The 16917-nt window shown below is 37.0% G+C and overlaps 1 protein-coding gene across 8 annotated transcripts in view; it reads right to left on the reverse strand.

The window, feature by feature from the left end:
* Window positions 1-16917, reverse strand: part of SEMA6D (semaphorin 6D) — a 217847-nt gene that overhangs the window by 128504 nt on the left and 72426 nt on the right. For all 8 annotated transcript variants that reach the window (XM_057397264.1, XM_057397250.1, XM_057397256.1 and 5 more), the window contains exon 2: window positions 4713-4793. The gene's annotated coding sequence lies outside the window, so the exon portion shown is untranslated. The remainder of the gene's footprint in view (window positions 1-4712; window positions 4794-16917) is intronic.

The following is a 16917-nucleotide window of genomic DNA, read 5'->3' on the forward strand; positions in this document are numbered from 1 at the left end:
CACAGCATGGGTTTTCAGGGTATTCATTTGGGATTCAGATTATGAGCTGCAGCACGGTAAGTGACAGGTTTTTTTTTAAAGTATTTCCAAGTTTATAATTTCAATTGCTCTGTGTTAATGACGCACACTACAGGTGGGCTTGGAAGGAATTCCCTACTACATCTCCTGTCAATCTAGCTCTTAACTCAAACTCCCCACCGGTCCAGCCCAAGTCCCATTAAAGCCAGTGGTAATGTTCCCACTGACTTCTGTGGAAGATGGATCAATACAGATCTTAAATTCGGTTATTGAATAAATATTATTTTGATTCATGCATTTTTCAGACATAAAAATAAAAGTTTTGTTTCTTTAATGGGCTTTTCACAGTAATCTAGGTGGCTGGTGCACCTGTCATCTGACAAAACAGGTATCTCTTTTTGCAGAGACTGTATATAAGTTTCTCCAACTATCTCAAAAAAAGTCTCTCAAAGCTATTCAGAACTCAGTACACGTTCTTCCCTCTTCACAACTCATTTTCACTTTTTTTTTTGGTGACAACCTAGGCAATAATTCACAGCTCACTGGGTCTCCTAAATAACCCCCTTTATATTTACACGGTAGGCATTCCCCCATTACCCAGCAGGACTCAGCTGTATTGGCAGGCAGTCATTAGACATTCTTAAGACTTTGGAGGTTTAACATACCTTTGTGTAGTTAGTATCTTTGAAAAAACCCTGGATGGTCACCATCTCAGCAAATATATAGCAAATCTTTACAATTTAACAACAACATAAGCTGTGTCATTTTGTTATTTCAAAGTGGTTCCTTCTTTGGGTCCCATCCAGACTCTCACATGAAACCTTTAAAGCTCAGAAGCGTTTCACCCAGTGGAAGATTATTTTGTTTCTTTCTTTTGCTAGAAATAGAGCAAAAAGCTCAATAGCTAGAGCTACTCGAGTCTTTTTGCTGAAACCTTCACAAGTGTATACTTGCTTTGCATTATGTATTGTAGTTACTTTAACACAGGATTATTAAGAATTCTAGGGGAAATGAAAATTATGCAAAATCACACCTTCTACTTATGAATGGAGAAAAGTCCTTTTAGGAAACACAGATGAACTAAAATAAAGACAGTAAAACATGTCACAAGAAAGATGCTCAAGTCTAACTCTCACAGAACTGAGATTTTTCACTAGAAGTTCATCTTTCACTAGATACAATCTGAGCTAAATTTCCAGGGCTTATGGGCATGCTCTGACTGAGGAAACTCCCCCAACTGACTTCTTCCACTGCCTATGGAAAGTCATTAAAGACACTGCTCTACAGCCTGCCTTGACTGACATCTGTCATGCAAACAGGACCTACTGGTTCACTTCTTCCCTTTCCTAATCATGGACCACAGGAGTAACACCTCTTTGAACTCTTTAGTAAGTGCCCCCTTATGGAGGCTTGTAGGAATATAAAAGAAGAAAACAGAGGAGTTGATTCATATTAGCATTACTGACATTTGGTACTGTTAATTCTACTTGTTCTGAGGAAACCTCTAAATAAACCTAAAGTGACAGATTGCCAATCATGCCTAGAGCAGTATGCATCCTGTGAGCCTTGAACTGACACAAATGTTCAAAACTAGATTTGTTTGCTGCATTTATAAATATTTCAAATTAATATATCAAAAGGCTTTATGTCAGCAAAAAAAATCTCAAGGAAAGTGATTTTTGTTTATAGAAAAAGGATGCAACCATCTCTTTGTTTACAATTGGACTATTCTCTTTCTAATAGTATCTGAAAGTTCAGCTGGGGTATCTGTTTCTTTGATGAGAACCAGAGCCTTCATGATACAATGCCTCATATGTGTCACATGCAATGTTATTAGATATGTCCAGATTTAAGAAGTGAATTCCGAGTAATTCTTAAAATAAGAGCCATTCACACTGCTCCAGATATCATGACAGAATATGAAAAGTATGTGGCGATAGTTAATCTGCAGTCATTGCTCATGTTAGCAAAATTTGTGAAAGCACTTTTATATCCTTAAGACCAATAAGCACTTGAGAATGTATTTCCCATGTTGACAAAGTTCAAGTAACATGCTGACAGCACCAAACAATTCATCACCACAGTTGTAATGAAAGAAAGGGATCCCTATACCTACAAATTAATTGGGGTTTTCTTTAATCAAAGTGAGTAGTTCTTACTTATATTTTTCCTCATGGCATCCTGTAAGCTTCTGAAGACTTCTCTTTCACTTTTAAAATTCCTATAGAACACAATATGACTCCTATCATCTCAAATGCTTTGATAATGCTGCTGTTTTTAAACTGAATATTTATTTAAAGTTCAAGCTAATAAAAGTAACATCCTATTAAAAGAAAACCTGGGTGCAGAGCTGTATTTTTTGGCTGCTGATTGGTCATAGCCACCTATGAAACAAATGCTGAAGTTACTCAAAAGCGTTCAGAAATGCCTAAGTCACAACTCTTTTACAGGTGCAATTATGCAAAAGTAGAAATAGGAAAAGCACATTCAACATCTGGAGTCAGACGAGTTTATGAAGTAAAATTGCAAAATTAAAATTAGATTAACTTAATTAAAAAAGGGATCCAATTTAATATGGACATTCATCAAGTTCTCATTGAAAACCTTTCTTGCCTCAAGAAAATATAATAAAGTATGAACACAAAACCTATATAAAAGCTGAAATGAAGTGTGAAGGGATGGTCAAATAAATGCAGAAAGAAGGAAAACTTTTTTCCTCCTTTTACCATACATGTGCATATACACATATTTTTTTTTCTTTTTTTAATTAACTATTTTCTGACTCTGTAACAGTGGAATGAGTAGACTCATCATCTGTATGCCCTGAAGGTCATTAATCTTTCTAAGGCATATGCTACATATTTACTTATAATACGCATACAGAACGCTCTCCCCCTGTATGTAATTATAATTGGTTCCTAAAGAACTTTATCCAAACCAACTTATATTTCTTAAAAATTAAATGTTCATTACCTGCGTAACTCATGCTGGAGCGAATGGGTGTTTTGTCACAGAGCTGGGCCTTGGATGACTTGTAATAGGATTTTAATTTGCTTTAGTTAAGTCACAAAAAATGAGGCTCTCTTGCTTTCCTTTACTAGGTCATTAGTGTCTTTTGTTTCCAGGGGAAAAAAATCTAATAGCTCAGTACCAGTCACTACAAGCTTCCATGAATTCTGGCAGAAGAGCATTGACTTTCAGCTCTTCAACTTGCAGCACATACAGAATTTAGTAGTGTCAAACAACAATCTGAAAGGTTTAGAATAGTGGGATTATTAGGATCATATTATTTCTTTACAAAACTGCCTTGATACTTTGCTGTTCTGCACCTTGGTTATGTGATCAAGTAACATGATATGAATGCTGTATTATTTTATTTCTAACAAAGCATTACTACTACAGCATGCTCTGAGGGAGATACTGTCCTTTATTAGGAACACATTCCAAGAGTTACCCAGCAATAATGAAATGTAATCTATCTTAAGGATTTGTGATAACACATTATAATGCTCATTTGTGTATGAGAAGATTAGATAGGAGTCCTGTTGTTGTTCAATACATCTTTAAACTGAAGCTGAGATTTTATTGAACTACTTGGTTAATGACGATAAACTGCTAGAGGAATACAGGTTTTGTTTCCATGTCAGAAGAATTCTAGGTTTTGTGGTGTAATCTAGTTTAAAAACATATATACTTCCATACCATGGAATCAGCAGGACTTGGAAGTGCTGACACTTGACATATGTATCAGTGATCTAAAGCCAGCATGAGCAGGGTTTTAGGACAAGATCAAAGGGCTGTCTATATCCTGCCTTTAAGAGTGGCCGTTAGGCGATGCTAAGTGGAAGAGCAGAGCACGCAGTGGTATGCCTCCCCTGGCCTCCTACTTCCTCAGCTACCAAAATATGAAATGCAGTATGTGCCATAATGGAGATAATTTTGACCACAATATCATCACAGACAGTATTAAAATCTAAAAATTAGATCTTTCTTCCCCCAAAAGCTGAACACCTATGCACCAAAGTAAGTTCCTGTTAAACAGATAATCCAAATTACCCAACTGTATTTTTCTAGAAAACATATTCCCAGTTGATACAAAAGTATGGTGGGACTCAGCTGTTCCCTCCCTTTTTTTTTTTTCCTACAAAAGCTGAAAAATTTTCTCTGCAGCAAAAACTCTGAGCTTCAAGATGCAGATAGATCACAGCCCTTTACAAGGTCTCCACAGCAGTATTTGAGAATCTGGCTCAAGGTCTGAGTGATCAGACTAGTTACAACAAAGACAGCATTAGAGAGGAAAATAAATTGTAATTTTACAACTTACTGCTTCATTTTCAGCAAGAGGAAACTACTGAATTTCCTTTTTGCGCATTTCACTTTCTCTTTAGAGCCTGTCCACAGCCCTTCTCTAAATGGTTACATTCTTCACACATACAGTGTCAAACCGTCCAAGAGCAGTTATGTTAGTAGAGAGGACAATAGAAATAGCCTTTCTGACTTCAGTCTAATGAAAATTACTCAGAAATTGTGTCTTGAGCTCAATCTCTTGCAGATCAATATATGTTCTAATATTCTCCATCCTTGCATGGGTCAAGGCAAAATACTTCATTATTCACATAGATTCAGTTTCAGTGTAACATAACAGAAAATGGTAATATTGTAATATGGTTTACTATTGCAACTTTAGATCTTACCACTGAGACCAAACGTGAAGATCCTCAAATTGCTGGCATCAGTGTTCCTATGGAGTCTGGCACAAATTCAGATGAGTGATCCTGCCAAAATACAGGGGAAAATATCCATCAGACAGATGATTATTTTTAATCACGCTCTCCCAGTACCTATGGAAGCCTTACTTTATAAATGCCAACTGCAGATTTAATGATAACACCACTAAAATAGATCTGAATGCAACACACCAGCACACTGACTTTTCGAGTGACTATGAACCTGAATATTGATTTCCACAGGGTACTTTCAATAGAAAAACTGTCCTTTTAAGAAAGCAATGCAGCAGATTTTACCAGGAAAAATAACAGTATGTTGCATTATTAGGTTTAATAAACTGCATTAGAAAGATGCCTCATGGAAAAAACCAAACAAATGAGAATGCACACAATTGGCCAAGCCCAAATTAATGAAGCACACACTCACACACAGTTCATTTTCCTTTCACATCAAAGAGGTTTTGAAGTTCAAATAAATTTGCCTCCTAATAGTTTTAGTATAGGATTATCTCCCAACATCTGAAAAATAACATTCAGAGTTGGCATTTAACAGCTTATTTGTATTGCAGCACTTCAGGGACAAGCAAGTGTAATTTTTACCATATGTGGAACATTTCTTTCATTAAAGTATTGAAATTTCTATACAAAAAACCATGACTGAGGAAAACCCCAGCAAAGGGATTATTTTACAAAATATGTGTATAACAATTATTTTTGTTATTTATTTTTAATTAATGAATATTATACTGTAAATACAAATATGTACATGTATACATTTGTTTCATTAAGGTTTACATATGGGCATTTTAAAAATTATTCAAGTTACTTCTGTTCAGGAGAACATGTAAACTAGCTTGAAGTGAAAGCAAAGAAGAAATTGACAACAAATGGCAAGAAATACACAGGCAGGTGAAGCAGTGTTCTTGGGTCAGACTAGTTTTATGAACTCATAGCAGTCAAAGGCAGGTTGCCTCTATACAATAACAGAGCAAATTCAAAGCAGGAAAAAACTGTAAGGAGCCAACATCAAGCCCTGTATGAACACAGAGGGTCTCCACATCTCTCCTTTCCTCTTTTCATCACGTTCCCAGTGAAAACATTACCATTTTCGCTGCGTAACAAGAAATTCCTTAGAGTGAGATTTTCAAAGACATGTAAGAGAACTGGGTGTCTAATTTCCCCAGGCAGTTTTGAAAAGTGCACGATTAATATACTATATAGCTCCTTATACATCAAACAATTTCCCAGTGCACTTCACATTAATCTTTAATCTAGACACTTTAATCTTCAAATCTTCATACAATAATCTTCAATGAAGGGTTCTTTCTGGGAGCTTACAGTATATTTAACACAATTTAAAAACTACTAGTGCATTGCCCTAGCTTTTAATACCCAGAAAATGTTTTATAAATTAGATCAACTACAACCTGGCCAAGGTTTCTGTATTTTTAATATCTTTGGAGGGAGATTACAACAAAAGGGTGCTGGAGGGAATGACTTAGCTGGTTAAGCATCAGTTTGCAATACTTTACATCACCCCAGAACCGGAGCTGCAGATCCCAGGGTTTATTCAGTGTTTCACTTTTTCCAAGGCAAGAACCATCATCTCTGTGTATGTTATTGGGGAAAACAGTATAACTTACAGTGTATACTTCTCTGTTTTGGCAGCTCTCTGTGCACATCTGGCTATGGACATAGTTTCCATATCTGTGTTTTTGCCAAAAATATTAACTGTTAGAACAGTGTGCCAGGCCCATTCTGCAGGGATACAGTCATGAGTTTAACTCCTCCTGGCCTTTACAGTTCCCTTCAGTGCTGTTTAGCATAGCACCTTTGAGTTCTACTCATGGACCTCCTTTTCACAGCATTAGCCCTATTGAAATGCACAGCAGAAAAAAACCTTTAAAAATTTATGCAGTGGATGGAGGACAAAACACAACAGGTCAGCATGAAGCAAGGCAAAAACAAAAGAAAAAGAAAGTAACAGCCATTAGGACAAGCAGTATTTTTTGTAGGCAGCCTGGCAAAGGCACATTTTGTTGAGAGATTTGAAGAACCAGTTCTGCAAAAGTGCCTGAAGAGTTCTGATAGGTCAAAGCATGAAGATGCTGGCTTGAAAACAAGAGCTGAGAAGCAAACGGACATCATGACTGAAACTGAGGCTGAAGCTGCTGTTTTTACACTGAGATGACAGAGCAGAGGAACAATAAACAAACTGCTTAAAAGAGAAAAGGAAGAGCCACGTATCACATGGTCGGAAAGCAGCATGGCTGAAACCAAACGAAACTAGGAAAACAATTTTTTTGACAGCATTATTTGAGTGATTATATTCTTTGAGATTTGAGAAAACAGATTTACAGTGCAAGAAATCTAAGAGCCAATATAGATGGCCAGGGAAGACCACATGTCTGACTTCACATGTCAGATGGATGCAAGGTGAAAAAGAGAAAACTCAGTTGAAGACAATGCTCAGATAGTAAATTTGGGTGACAAATGAGCTGACAGATTGTTTACAGACATCATGAGAAAGTAACTGAGGGGGTGTCTGCAGAAAGATTATGGATCAGCGTTTTAGTCTGAGATAACACTTCAATATTTATATAGAAAGAATTAGATTTTAGGTTGGGTAGGTTTGAAATACAGAGGTCCATAGTTCCTAATTAGCCTCATTAACACAGTAGCTTGATCTGTGCTTTTACGTGAGAGATCTCATAGATAAACTAGGAAGGAAGTAAAAGCCTGACTTCCCTGTCAACTCCTCCAACTGGAGACTCGATAAGGCAGATTTACCAAAAAGCACAAAGAGGAAAAGATAATGTCATGGAAGCATGATAATACACAACAATTTCAGCAAATATAGTTTTGAAAAGAGGCAGCACCAAGCCCCTCAAAGCACTGGCAGACAAATGGCTAATAGAATGTCTGAAAAAACTATGTTCTGATTTATGTAAGGCAAATATATAGACCCGGGAAGCAAAGACAGCTTCGGCATAATAGGAGCACTTATGGTCCAGAAAGTTTAGTGAAAGTAAACCCTTGTAAGACACTGATAATGGATTTTTCTGGATGAAGATATTTTCTTGATTTGGATGAAATTTTACAGTTTTGGCAAAGTCAAGAGATAAGATTAGAAGAGTGAGAATGAGAAAAAAAAAAAGTCAAAATTCTAAGGTAAAAAGCTTTAAGAAATATATTCCTAAGTGACATCCCAATGTGCATTCAGAGGGGAACAATTAGCTGAGAGGATAGAATTGACAATTCCCTGAAGATTAAATTTATACTGCAGATCACAAGGGTCTGTGGTGGCACCCATGACTTCAGCTTGCTAAATAGTATGCTTCAGAAATTATCAAGCACAAGAGGCCTTAGCAAGAGGAGCATTAATCCTGACAAAACACTGACAAGCACTTTCAAAAATTTAGAGATGACAAAGGGTAACAAATGGTTGAACTGATAATGCCCTAAAATTAGCTATGAACCCAATGCTTTATTTTATATCTTATTACAGTACAGTTGTCTGACTGGATTAACATAAAAGACTCATTAATTTACACATCCATTAGATTAGTTTGTGTAAAGTAAAGAAAACCAGTAGCACCAAATACAACATTTTAGAAAGGGATTTCTCACCATTTTTGCTCTCTTTCATGAATCTGTTCTTCACCCATTTCCATGTAAACACACTGAATTTCGCAGAATTTTCCAAGACAATGTTTTTCTCTTTAGATGCATACACATACGTTAAAAAGCTACATCTACCTATTCACCTTGAATAAAAAGTGATGTCCATGCTTCAGTAAGGAATGCAGCTCAATGTGGCAACACCAGCTAATCTCTAATACGGGAAAATTATCACTGGTGTTATTTCCTAGAAATGTAAATCCAGTGTTGAACTGGTTGTGTAACTCACACTATCACAAGGTTTCATACAGCATAGAAAAGCTGCATTTTAAAGTCTTATGGGGGGAGGAGAGGAGGTGTGAGGAGATGCAAATTCTCTTCAATACTAAATTGCTCTCAATGCTGTGAAATGTGTGGAAGCAAGGTTAATTGAAAATCTGAAGTCATATAAAAATAAGTTCAGCCTTTAACAGGAATACATATAGTGTATAAAGCACCATTGAGCCCAGGTGGATAAGTGAACATTTTCAATGCACATGAGTTGAAGAAATGAAGAAGTAGAAGCAGATAATAGGTATTACTAAACTGGAATATTCTGAAGGCCTGGAAGAGAGATAGAAAACCACTACCGTGGAACATTTTATAGATTACTTTTTCTTCCCACCCAGGGAATAGTAAGTCTCCCATTTCCCTTTAGATGAAGCTTTATTATTGACTATGGCATCATCCCTCTAGGGAAAAATGGGTGGTTTTCAGAGACAGACTTTAAGCAAGAGCATCTGGACTCCCCTGAAAAGACACAACATCAATCAGGGACTGGATTTCTCATAGTAGGGTGTAAGAGGTGCTGAGCCAGAGAAGATCTGCTAAAGCAGGAGAGGAAACTGTACAAGGTCAATGAACAGGGCAATTGCAAGGAGAGGGCAATGTGCAGGTCTGTTTCTGTTCCCCAAGGATGGTTTTCTCCCTGGGCATGCTGGGATGGAGTTATTCATGATCTAAATCACGGTCTAAATATTCATTATAGCACACCTGTGAACATCCTATGCATTTGTATCCCACATTAGTCTTAAAAAATATTTACCTATATATATATATATAAAAAGATAAAGGAATATATATTTATTCACTGTTACATAAAATGATTCTGGGGTTTGGTTCATCTACTACAGATGCATGTGGAAAAATGCCCAAGTTCCCCGTTATGCTGCCTGATAGCATCAAGCAGCTAATACCCCAGGCCAGGTACAGCTGAACCTATTTGAAGCTGTATTCTTTCCCATTCAAGCACTCACAGTCTCTTTCGCAACATATGTGTCCCCAGTTCTCCAAGAATTAGCCCCTTCCAAAATAACAGCTTGTTTAGCTGTCACCTCTGTCTAGCCTCTGTTACAAAAGGATGCAGACTTCAGACCTTCTGACTACCAAAGTAGGAAAGTAATGCAACTCATTGGCCAATCAGTCATCAAGGCAGAGAAACCTCTTTACAACGGAAAACTCCTCAGAAAGTATTCACGAAGAGTATGCCAATTTTAAAAGCATGAAAAACCCAATAATAATGACACATAACACTTATGAATGGCTACAAATTGGTTATATTGTTACAGTGATATGCTATAATTTAACACTGAAATTAATCGCTAATTGAACAGCTTTTCTTTTATCACCTTTGCATCAAAATATCCATTGCATTTTATAGCATTATGCTTTCCTACATTTCAGACTAACTGGCAATAACAACTCCCCCTTCTTCCCCCATATTTCGAGACCCTGCCTTAAGCACAGTAATATATTAAAGTTTGAATGCTCAGGAGGATGTATGTGAAAACCAATCCTTGTATTTCATTAGCTGCACCACAAGCAACTTAATTGCATGCCTAGAACATACTCATTTAAATGCAACTGTATGTATGACAGTTTTGGAAACTCTGGCTTAAATTAATAGTTTATTGTACTGTTGTACTTCATTTTTCTTGCCATTGATTTACAAAAAACTATCATAAACCTTTTATTTAATTGTTTAATAGCAGTATGTTACTCTGTTAACAGCATCTGAAACATGTATGCAGACAAGAATTCAGTACCTTCCAAAACCCATTTTGTGAGCTGGAATAATAATCACATTCAAATTATCTTTCTGAAGGTATTAGGTTAAGAGCTAGGTAAGAAACACCCACTACCAAAGCAAAGCATTTAAACTTATTTTTATCCGATGACTTGCAACAAACAGATGTACTAGCAGCTACAAAACTTGGTGTTACAGCTGTCTGTAGTGCACATTTGAGGCAGTCTTTACCTTTTGTAAGATGTAAGCCCTAACCAAGGAAGTCAATGGAGAAGGGTATTTATGCCAACAAGAACATGCCTGAATTTTTATATCCCTCCTGCAGAAACCATTTGTCCCAGAGCCCCAGCATGGCAGTTCTTTGGTGTAGGACCGGTTTTTCCCTAAATCTATCTTTTCAAATCTGGCTCTGAACAAAAACACTTTTGGCACAGAGGCATATTGGTGTCAGTAAGTATTTAGGACAACACTTTCATTCTTAATAAAATTAAAAGTTTACAGCTTGAAAGCAAAACAGCGTGTCAAACACTTTTGATCTTCCACCTGCATACTTAGTAATTTCAAAGGCATATTTAGGTACTTCCTCCATTTCAGAAGATTCCCTTTGAAAATGCATTTGAATGAAGAATGTTACCCTTTTCTATGGAGATCTGGCTAAACATTTTTGTTACAGCAATTTTGTTTAGCATGGTAATGCAATCAGTATCCCAGGAGGCTCATCTTTCACAAGATGCCTGCCTGCAGTTCTACCTGCAAAGTTATATTATGGCAGTCTTCACAGATAACAAAGTACAGAAACTGCAATGCATAAAGCAGCACAATCATCTGTCAGATGCTGTCTAACAAGAATAAAAAAAAAAACAAAAAACAACCAAAATCCTTCCCCTCAATTTTCAGTATACCCATTGCAAACACCGTTCAATGCAGTGCCTCATTTCAGGAACCAGTGGGCATAAGCTGTATTGCTCATCCACTTAAAACAAATAGTTAGGAGATTCCGTGAGCAATTTCTATTTCCTGGACAAAGCAAAGAGCATTACTGCTTTTCAGAGGAAAGGTGAAACAGTAGTGCTCAAGCTGTGAACTGAATAAATATAAAGTCTATGAAGTGATTTACTATTCCTACTGCAGCCAGCCAGCAACAAAGTCAATCTCTTCTGCTGAGGCAGTGATTAGTGAGTGCAGTTGACCTGTGATACCTACTGCTTTTAATCCAAGGGGTTGCACATTACGCTAAAGGCTGAACTTGCAGAACAATTTATTTACTCCTCCTGGTACCTTTCCAGTTGTGTTTTTTTTTTTTCCCTTTTTTTTTTTTTTTTTTTTTCTTTTTTTTTTTTTTTTTTTTTTGCCAAAGACCTCTATTTTTATGAAGTGCTTAAATAAAGGGCTATGTATAATTAAAAAGTAACAGAATTACCAGCAAAATCATAATATGGGTCACAAGCACATGTTTTGGTATATATGGCACTGATAAAGGACCACGACTCTAAATAAGAGTCTTGCTAAAATGGACTTGTAAACACTTGCTTTTTATTTCTTTTCATATCCTTAAAATAATTGCTGTTGTACACCTATTCATTTTAATAGCTAGGCATTCATTTCCATGCTGCAGCTTTCACAGTAAGCTCTTTTTAGAGTTCAGATCTTCTACTTAAACACTGAAAATAACTGACAGGTTTTAGAGGAATGGGGAATCTACAGGCTTAACATTTACTATCACATCATTTCAAGTTCTGGGCTGATTATCATCATTAAGTGTTATTCCTAGGAGTGTCCCATACGTGACATGTGCCTTCTGAGCACCATTAAAGCATCATCTCTTAAAATTAACCTTCTAAAGAACAGAAGAAAAAAAAAATGCTGGAAAGGCAGGAAGAAAACAGATGAATTCCATGATCAGGTAGCAGTGGGTATTTCTCCTAATAAGAAAGCTAACAGTAGCTGTATTGTATCTTCACAGTATGGTAACACCAGGTCAACCTGTTATTCTAATCAGCATAAAGATGTTACCCTGAAATCATTTATTCTCGGTCCTTTAAATCATTATTCACAACAGGACAGTCAAATACAATTTTTAGTTCACCAGTTTGCAACGTATTTGTACATTGTTGTAGCATCAAGAATGCTGAAAACTATTACTTGTGTAAGTCTTGAGATTTGCTACACAAAGAAACAGATGTATATGACATTTGCAAGGCACTAGCACGTGCTGGCCTGGGTAACAAAACTCAGAGTTAAAATATAAAAATAAATAAAAAAGTAAAAAAGTTTTGCCATATTTCACCCACCCATCATTGAAGGGCTGTAAGACAAATTGCAAAAGAAAATTGTGGCAGCTACTGCAAATTACAAAGGGGAGCAGCATCGTGTTTTTTGCCTGAACTACACATCATCACAGGACATTCTGCACAGGGGCAGTCTAGTACCTATACACAGGGAGGACTTCATAAAATGGAAGCATTCTGCACAGTCCATCATTTCCCAGTTTCTGATGCCAAAAATTGGTTTTCCTTGCCTTCCTCTGTAAGAGGGTGCTTGTTTGTTATATTCACTAAAGGGGCAAATAAAGCCTCTTGATCAGATATATACATTTTTAAAAAGTAAATTAAAAGCATACTTTCCAAAACCTTTAATACATAATTTCACTAGATCAATTTTAAGACATTACTTCTTAATAATTTCATAATTCTTTATTCAAAACTCCTATCTGTAATGGAAATTACTGGAAAAGTTATTGTTACAATTAATAAAAAAATCATCCCTGTCTAATACTTGGAAGTTTTGCATGGTTTTTAATCCTGCACTACAAACCTGGTCACTGCTCTGCAACTCTGGTTGTCTGAGAATTGAGTCTAACTAAATGATTGATATCATTACTTAAAATATTCTGTGAGAACTCCTACTACTGTCACAGCCAAAGTGTTCTAAAACTTAGCTGAAAGGGGAAAGAACAAATCAACTGCTACAAGATAGAGACCACATTTAAGAAATTAAAATAACTTTACTACCCAATTGCAATTTGGAAGCAGACAAACGGTGAAAGAGCAGCAGGCTATATATGTTACTGGTGTTCTAATTATGTATTTCATCTGGGACTCTATCAACTGTTTCCCTTGTGCAGAGTATTCTTTTTCCATCCTATGAAGTTACAGTGAATGACTAAGGAGGTGTGGGAAGCCAAGTGGTTTGTAAAAACCATGAATCATCCATACTTCAACAGCTAGAATTTCATTACAAAGCTGATTCTGTAGATTTGAGATCGTTTTGGGGTTTTTTCAGGACACTTATAACAAAATCTGTAAAGGACTTTAGTGTCTACACCCAAAACACAAGTCTGAAAAATCTCATTTAACTTTGAGGAGAGGAAGAGAAGTAGGATAAGGCAACCTATGTTTCCGTATCTATCGTCTTTTGAGTGCTCAACTTCACAGTCTTTATGTTCTTTTGCTATGTAAAAATGTTTTTAAAAGAACAGAACTCAAAAAATATCATGAAACATCTGCTATGAGAACAACTATTCTTAGTTTTGAAATTATTTAAGTTTAGTCAGCATAAATGATAATCAGTTCTGGTAAGTCTCTACTGTGGGAGTCTGAGGTGACCAATTTAAAAAAAATCAAATTTGCATTTAAAGAATTAGATATTTTTCCCTCTTAAAGAGAAACCCATTGTTAAGAAACCCTAACTCATCAAGAAGTGAAAAAAAGAACCAGAGAACTATTTTGAGGACTAGAGAGAAGGTCCAGTTCAGTATTCCAAGAGCTCTATCTGTGAAGTTTATAGCAAGGAAGATTAGAAATGACCATAACTGAGAGAATACTTGTTATAAAGAGGTTCTTTAATACCATGAAGAAAGGGATAACAAGAACTAATTGCTAGAAGCTGAAACAAGGCGAAGTAAAGTTAAGAATGCAGCTCCCTTTTTCTTAAGTTAACCATTAGAAACTAGCAAATTGTACTGGGTATGGTTTAGCAATTTGTTTCAGCTAAAGAAACCTACTAAAACTCATGTTGCTATATTAAGTGGAATGCAACAATTTATCATATACAAGGAGATCAGATCTGGTTATGTATCTGGAATGAAACCTTCTGCCTTCAATGAACCTCGTGGAAACTCTAGGCTGTGGATGCTGTACGTCTCAGGATTTGGCCTTCACTACTGACAAGCACATGTGATGCCCCTAATGCTTGAAGTGGTACTGCCTGGTGCATTGTCCTCATACATTGAAAAAATAAAAGGGATCTGTGCAGGAAATGATTCCCAAAGGACATATTTAGAACTTGTTTCAGAGGGCAACAGCTCTTACTCAGGCTTTGACCATTAACATATATATAAATATATTCTGTTCTCATTGAGTAGTCCTAGAAGACTTTTTTGCTATTGCAAATAATACATGGCAGATGGGACAACCCTATCAAGCCCTTTTGGGAGGAAAGAAGCTCTTTCAGGTACTTCCTGATTAATTTAAGTACCCTTTGAGGTACATTAGTAATCTAATTCCACCATTTTAAATAGAGGAAAAGGAAAAGGCTAGTATTACCAAAACAGAAGGAATTCTAGCATCTACTAACTTCTACCATGTCTTTGAAAATTAAAATTATTTTAAGAGTAATGTATTCAATTATAGGTGATATTTTTTGCCCACTGACATTAGTTTCACTAAAATATGTAAATATGTACTTTATAAAATCAACTTGTTTATATGATTCAAAGTCATACATTGAAAATTTTAATCAAGTTTCTCTGTCAAGAATACATAAATTAAGAAATTTGAGATGCTTTCATGAATAGTAAAGTAATTTCTCTAAGTTTTCTCTCTAATCCTTACCATTTTTCCTTGCAAATCAACAGGAAGTACACACAGACTAGCCATTTCCCCCTTATATGGATTTAACTGCATATGTAATATTTGCAACACAGAAGCTCTAACACTGATGTGAAATGGGAGCCCAGCTGAGGAAGTTCTGCTCATCTAACTAGCTGTCCTATCCCTAAGGAACTATTAGAAACCTATGTGGCAAACAATAATACTCTTCAAAATGTTAATTAAATATGGGATTACATTATAAAGACGTCAGGAAGTTGTATCTCATGTACACAGCAACACTACTAGCCACCTTTTTAATGCAAAAGCCATGTCCATAGCTTGCCATTTTCATCCCTCTGTTTCTAACTACTTTGCTTCCCTGTAACTACATGGTCTGAAAAAAATCAGTTTGACGTTACCTTTGAAGCTGTCATTCCTCCAGGGTAAGTTCAGCTCTGTAAAGAACGGCCTCAAATTCCACCTGGGTGTTGCACAAGGGTGAATTTTATCCTTGTGACTAAAGTCTCCTCTCAGCTTCTGCAATGGGGCATTGCACTGAAGAGTGACCAATGAACTCGGTTGGACCAAGAAGGAGAGAGTGCTGGCAGAAACCATTAGAGTGTCTTGCAAACCTCCTTCAGCACCAATTCACAGAGAAGATATGTTGTTAGTGCACATAAACGTGGCTCTTCAAATGCAACAGCTTTTGCTTTTATCACTGGGATTCACTGACTCCATTTCAAGTACACCAGACAAAAGCTAACTCTGCTGTTAAATGCCTGTCTGACTGCTATTCCCAGACACACTGTGGTTTGATCTCTCACAGAGCAGACCCAGATCCAAACACAGCCATTTCCCACATGAACTGTAACCAATATGACCGACTCATTTCTCTAGGCAAACTGCAGCTACACAAGCCAGGCAGCAGCTCTCTTCATGATCCCTCACCCCAGAACAGTTCAGCAGCACAAGGATTTTACAGTTTACTGTAAAAGCATCTTATGATGCTTTGAATGAAGTGATAAAACCCAAACACTCTTTGTTGCTTCAGCAGAAGCCATGGCCATATTTTGATGCAAGCTCGGAACATTTTAGAGCCCCATGTTAGAACAGCCATGGTGGGCCGACTTTCTCCAGCCACCCACCCAGCTGCTTTCTCATTCTCCACCTCAGCAGGGCCCGGGAGAAAATAAGATGGAAGAGCTCATGGTTTGACATAAAGACAGGTAGATCTCTTACCAGTTACCACCATAGGCACACCAGAACTTGGGGAAAATTAACATATTACTAATTAAAATAGAGCCAAAACCACCTTCCCCTCACCTGAGCACTGCAGAGCTGTTCCTCACACCCTTCCCCTCACACCTCACTGGCCGTGTGGGTCCCTGATGGGCCCAGCTGCGGCTGTCGTGAACCGGCTGTGTCCGGCACAGGCAGCCCTGCCCTCACCTCACAGGTGCGCCCTCAGCCCCTCACCACCTGCACCCAATGCAGTGCTGTGATTAAAACCTCTTCAGTGACCCAGGAAACCTGTGCCTCAGGTAACACTGAGAGTTATTGCTATAAAATAATCAGACCCCAAAATTGGTTGAGCTTCAGAAGAGCTTTAAAGTGACAAGCTGCTCTTTTATCACAGACGTGTATCACATGTCTGTGATATGGTAACTCAGTCATT

This window comes from Pezoporus wallicus, unplaced genomic scaffold (assembly GCF_028554395.1).
Source record: "Pezoporus wallicus isolate ANWC-B61680 ecotype Strahan unplaced genomic scaffold, APGP_CSIRO_Pwel_v1 contig_3952, whole genome shotgun sequence".
NCBI lineage: Eukaryota > Metazoa > Chordata > Aves > Psittaciformes > Psittacidae > Pezoporus > Pezoporus wallicus.